This window comes from Rana temporaria, chromosome 9 (assembly GCF_905171775.1).
Source record: "Rana temporaria chromosome 9, aRanTem1.1, whole genome shotgun sequence".
Taxonomy (NCBI): domain Eukaryota; kingdom Metazoa; phylum Chordata; class Amphibia; order Anura; family Ranidae; genus Rana; species Rana temporaria.
The window spans coordinates 126,212,743-126,218,742 of NC_053497.1; positions in this window are offsets into that span (position 1 = coordinate 126,212,743).

A 6,000-nucleotide genomic window follows, 5' to 3' on the forward strand; every position below is an offset into this window, starting at 1 on the left:
GGCTTGGGATGCCGACGGATTAGGCAGGGGTGGAAAATCAACGGACATCTCCAGGGCTGAGAGCCTCGTGGGCAAGATGGCCGTCGCGGCCCGGGCTCCAGGCGTCGAGGACGAACGGAGCTTGCCCGGCGACAGCGGAGGGGCTCTCGGGGTACCGGGTGTCTTCTTCCGCCCCAGGGTGCCTGCGGAACGGGTGCTGGGTGTAGGAATCTGCGCTGAAAGTTAGTCAGGATAAGGGTAAGAGCGGAGCTCAGCTAACGCACGTCTGCTCCCTTTCACATCCCGGCCACGCCCCCTACGTCGGCTCAATGCTTAGTCGACGTGAACGTAACCTACGCTCAGCCCCATTCACGTACAACTTACGCAAACAACGTAAAACACGACGCTGTTCGTACGTTTCCGACGTCCATACCTTAACATGACTTACCCCTGCTTTATGAGGGGTAAAGTTACACAACCGATGCCTTACGTAAACGGCGTATATAGATGCGCCAGACGGAACTACGTTTGTGAATCGGCATATCTAGGTCATTTGCATATTCGACGCGTAAATCAACGGAAGCGCCCCTAGCGGCCAACGTACATATGCACCCAAGATACAATGGCGTACTAAGACTTACGTCTGTCGGCTGAAGCCAGATTTCAGACGTATCTAGCTTCAAGAATACCGCGCAGAGATACGACGGCGCATCATTAAACTTACGCGGCGTATCAATAGATACGCCGGCGAAAAAGCTTTCTGAATCCGGGCCTTATTGTATATTTTTATTGTAGAATCTCCAGGGATTCTAAAAGCAACATTAGTAAATGTAAAATCAACCCAGAAAATTCAGCTGTTTTCTTTTTTTTAGGCCTTAAAGAAAAACTTCACCTTTATCATAAAAATTACAGAAAAGGCTTTTTATTAAATTTTTTGGGTAATATACATTGATTTTCCTCCCCATTCTAATGGTGACCATTTTCACTGAGACAAATGAATCCATCTCACTTTACTTCCTGGAAATCTGCCTAGAACTCTGGGTCTGCCACCTTGAACTAGGGTTGCCACCTTTTCTTCAAGCCAAACCCAAACATGCTACGGCATACAGTGGGTGTGGCCATATTGTGTTAACAGAGGGAGGGGCCTAAAGGGGCATGAATAAATAAAACAAAAGCATTCTTGTACCCATAAAAAATGCTTACTTTACTTATATTGGGCGAATCCCGGACAGGCGGCAAGCCTACCTGGACCACGTGACAACAACTTCCCAGGATGCATCTGTAATACCAGGGTTACATCACCAGTGCTTCATTCAAACAGGAAGTGAAAGAATATGCAAAGAATACTTGATTAACTGTTTCTTAATTTGGGTATCATGTGGGATGCCCTGTTGGTTTCTCTGGGGTGCCTTGAGCATGAGATACAGTTTTCCCTGGATCAGAGATGGTAAGAGGACCAGGGGGGAATTCTATGGTAGTAATCGAGGACTCTGATGTGATTGGAAGTTTCTAATGTGATGGGGGGACTCATGGGGGTATTCTGATGCGATGGGAGCTCTAAAGTGACGGAGGGACTCCAATGTGAAGGGGGGCTTCCAATGTGAAGTGGTTCTAAAGCCTGAACTTTTTTTACCTTAATGCATTCCGTGCATTAAGATAAAAATGTTTAGGCATCAGTATCACCTCTTCGCCCCTTCCTCTCCGTATACTTACCCTTAGTCCTCACTCGATCCAGCACTGTGGCCATCTGCAGTGGCTCTGTCTTCTCCCCCAGCTCTCAGAGAACAGAGTCAAATCCTGATGAGAGAGTGGGAGCCGGGCTATGTGTGTCGATGGATGGGCTCGGGAAGGAACCCGCACAAGTGCTCCCACAGAAAGCTGCTTGCTATAGGGGCACTTGGAGAAGAGGAGCCTAAGGCACCAGGGGGGACCCAAAAAGTGGAGATTTGGCTAGTTCTGTGCAATTCCATTGCACAGAACAGATAAGTATATACCTGTTTGTTACGAAAAATAATGGAAGTCTTTACTAGCACTTTAATGTGGTTCTAAAGTCAAAATATATTTACTTTAACCACTTCCCTCCCGCCCTATACCAAAAGACAGTGACATCGCAGGCTTACTTTCATATGACATGCCCCCGTTATCGTGCTGCCTGGCGGCACGCTCTGTGATCGCTGAGTCCTTCTCACTCAGCTAATCATAGATCGAGGTAAAGGGTCAATTACAGCAGCCCTTTACCAAGTGATCAGCTGTTTCCATTGACAGCTGATCGTGATGTAAACACAAGCCGGTTATCAGCATTCCTTTCCTTATGCTGACAGCGTGTGTTGAGCGTGAGAGCTTGTGTTAAAGGGACATCTGGCTATCAGTGCAGTCCCAACAATTGTGCCTAAAATTGTAGCAAGTAAAATATGTGCAAGTCTCTTCATTGCAACCGCTGATTCTTGCCTCTGGAAACCAGTGTAGGCTGGTAAAGGCCTGTGTGAAGGAAGCCTTGGTCAGTAATAAATAAACCTGCAGTATCTATCATACCATGTCGGCTGGGACTCGGGGGGGAGAGACGCAGGGATGAAGGCATGGGCTGGCGGGTGACGGCCCTCAGCAGGGTGGGTAGCGGCAATTGATCGAGCAACGGGGGGTGGATGGGAGGAGGGTTTGGTGGTGGTCGGATGGCTCCCCAGGAAATTTGAGCACCAGCTGCCACTACTCTCTATTGAGATAATTCTCATGAAGTTAAACGTTTGAAAGAAGAAATAAGGAAATAAACAATATTTAATAAATGAACTATAAATTAATCATAAATTAATGAGTTAAGAGCTAATTGTGTTGAAAAATCTAAACCCACAATTCAAACATAGTTTATGATTAGCAAAAATTATGCATATAATAAAACGGTAAAACGCATGATTGATGGTAAAGGAATTGCATCCTTATGGCTTAACACGTTTTGTGGAGTATGCTCCACTTGCCCAGGAGCAGATGCAAATCTATAAAAGATATATATAATATATAAATGTTGTTAGGGTCCCAAATGCTGAAAAAAGGAGTGGGGGGGGGGGAAGCAAGCATATCAAGAAGATAGGCTCCCTACCTTAGTCACAAATCACATATCATCTCGAGCTTAAACACACAATACTATATGAATGCAGGTCGTCAGGGGGCATCTGCCCCGGGAACTGTGGGAGTACTGCCACATGCCTGCCAGGGCACACATGCAAGGACCTGGAGAAAGTTGCAAATCTCCATGGGGTAATGGATAGCAACTTGACTTACAGTCCAAGTAATTTCGAGGAGAATTATTTATATATATATATATATATATATATATATATATATATATATATATATATATATATGTATATGTATGGAGCGCTACCCCCTCAGGAGCCACTGGTTAGATTTGGGACGGCATAATTATGTTACCTCTGTGATGTGTCTAGGGTTGATGGTGATGATGAGAGCAGTAACGGAATGTCCAGATTCAGGCTATGGATAGAAGAAGCAGTCCTGCCTCCAATAATTATGTTTGTTTCGTCGCCACTCCAGCCGGAATGGGTATAGTGCCCCTGGACAGGTCCCTCTCACAGACCTGGCAGCCAGGGCGTCACTCGGAACTGCTGGGAAGGAACAAGTCTCTGCCACCGACTTGACTCTATTCGATTCTTAGTTAGTAAAGAGTCTCTGCCACAGACCCAGTGCTCAGGAACATGAAAGTAGAGCGAATCCTCCCAGTCAATAATTTTGGGCCACCGACTGACAGTTTGCATCATACAACCTGCCAGTATTTGGTCACCCAGATCCCCGATGGTTCGTCCAAACCCTATTGGATCACCTGCCTCCGGGCTCACCTCAGACCGACTCCCCACCGAACAGCACAGCCAGCTTGGGATCTTTCTCTCAAAGTGTGAGAACCCAGTAAGTCACTGGGGCCCCTTTGTAGCTTCAGTTGCTCTGAGCCATGAGGGCCCAGAGTCAGGAACTCTGCGTAGCACGTGCGTCCCGGCCTGGTAGGCCATATCGCCGGGGCCCGTGATGTGCGCACACCCTAAAGGCGGGTGCCGCACCCGGAACCATGAACCCGCGAAGAATCCCGAACCACGGCTTCCGCCACAGAAATACCCCGCCCCAGCATTCCCCCACGAGGGAAAAGCCCCTCTGATCAGCTGCTGAGGAAGAGCGGCTCCGCCTGGACCCCTCTGGCTCCACCTGCCATCCAGAGATGGAACTACATCTCTGGAGTACAGAATGACCCACAGGACAGTTCAGGGCTGGCGACAGCCAAAATTTAAACAGATCAACCCTGATGAGAGCAAATAACGCGCTACATATATATATATGTAGCCCAGAAGCTACTTATGAAGCAAGCTTCAATGGAAAAAGTGGTGAGAACGTAACCTCGCTTTGCTAGAACATTGTGAGAAAAACGATGGTGTGTAGGCAACTTCGTCTTTGAAAATTTAAGTTTCAAAAACGTCATTTTTTACTTCACAGAAAATGTCATTTTTTTTCATCACATAAAGTGATTGTGTGTACGGGGCATTAGACTTTGGAAAGCACAGCGTATATATTTATTTATCCACATTTGCATGATATATGAGGCATGTTTAACGCTTTGATAATTAAAAGAGAAGTATGGGTTGTTGTTTTTTTTGCTATTCATACTCACCATACTGATGGTGCCGCTGTCCCCTGGCGTCTCTGCACTGAGAACTGAGCCACCGAACACCGCCGATGGCTTAGTTCTCACTCCTCCCCGAGCAGAGCCATACTGACTGTCAGTCATTATGGCTTCTGCTCTACCTCTCAGCGCTCATTGGAACGCCGAGCAGTGGAGGGGCAGGGAGAGGATGTTTCAGCGTCTCAGCAGCTCGCTGAGACGCTGAGACTGCCATCAATCAGTGCAGCTGGCGGATGCCGACTTGGAAGCCGGGGTGACGCACTGCCCCGACTGATGGCAGTGACGTCAGCACAGAGCGGACTTCAGACCGTTCTCTTCTGAAAACGGGTCACAGGAGTGCAAAACGAATTGCACTCCTGTGACCCAGAGGAGAAGCCCAGCCTAAAAAGCTCAGGCTGGACTTCTCCTTTAAGGATTTGGATTAGTGGAGACTCACAGGACTCTTTATATTTTAACAAAAATAGAACTAGGCAGGCAGCAATACAGAAAAAGGGCCTTTAAGCTGAATGCAACAATCTGTATTTCGTAGCAACTGCTGTCTCCTATAGCAACAACTTTACTCACAGTATCCCACTGTAGATCCTCAAGCTTAGCTCACAGTTACCCATTGTGTTCCTCAAGCTTTGCTCACAGCTACCCGCTGTACTTCTTCAAGCTTTACTTACAGCTACATGCTGTACTCCTTCAAGCTTTACTCACAGCTACCCGCTGTACTTCTGGGATGATTTCTCTCCTGAAGCTTTTCCAGCTACTTCACAGTCCCCGTCTGATGAAGTGTCTCCTCTGGTACTCCTTCAAAACTTCATCCCTTTACACCTGCCTCCGGCAACAAGAGTGGTTGACCCTCTGGCAACTTCTTTTCCCTTGCCTCCCGGAAACGATCAGACCCCCCTCAGGCCGAGCCCCTTGACACGTGGTTAGGCCTCAGGCTTCAGGCCTACACCTCTGCTGCTACTCCACACACACTCACCCAGGCCGCAGCTTGGGTGGAAAGAACCCTGATTACCTGACTCTCTCAGAATAAATACCTTTACCCAGCAGTCTTAGTGGCCAAAGAAACTCCTGCTGATTGACTAAAAAAAGTATACTCACTCATAACCTGAATTCACTGTAATTCACCATACTAATGCCAAAGGTAACAGTGCCACCTAAAAAGGGATAAACCACAGTTAAACCCATGCTTAGGAGAAACCCATTTGATCAAAGACTACAAATTGACCAGGCTAGTTATCACCTAGCACAACTAAATTTACTACCAGCCCTGTTTAGGACAAGGGTGCTACAACAGCATACTGCAAGCACAAAAAATATAAATGAGAGCTTGAGAACAAAGTTTATTTAGC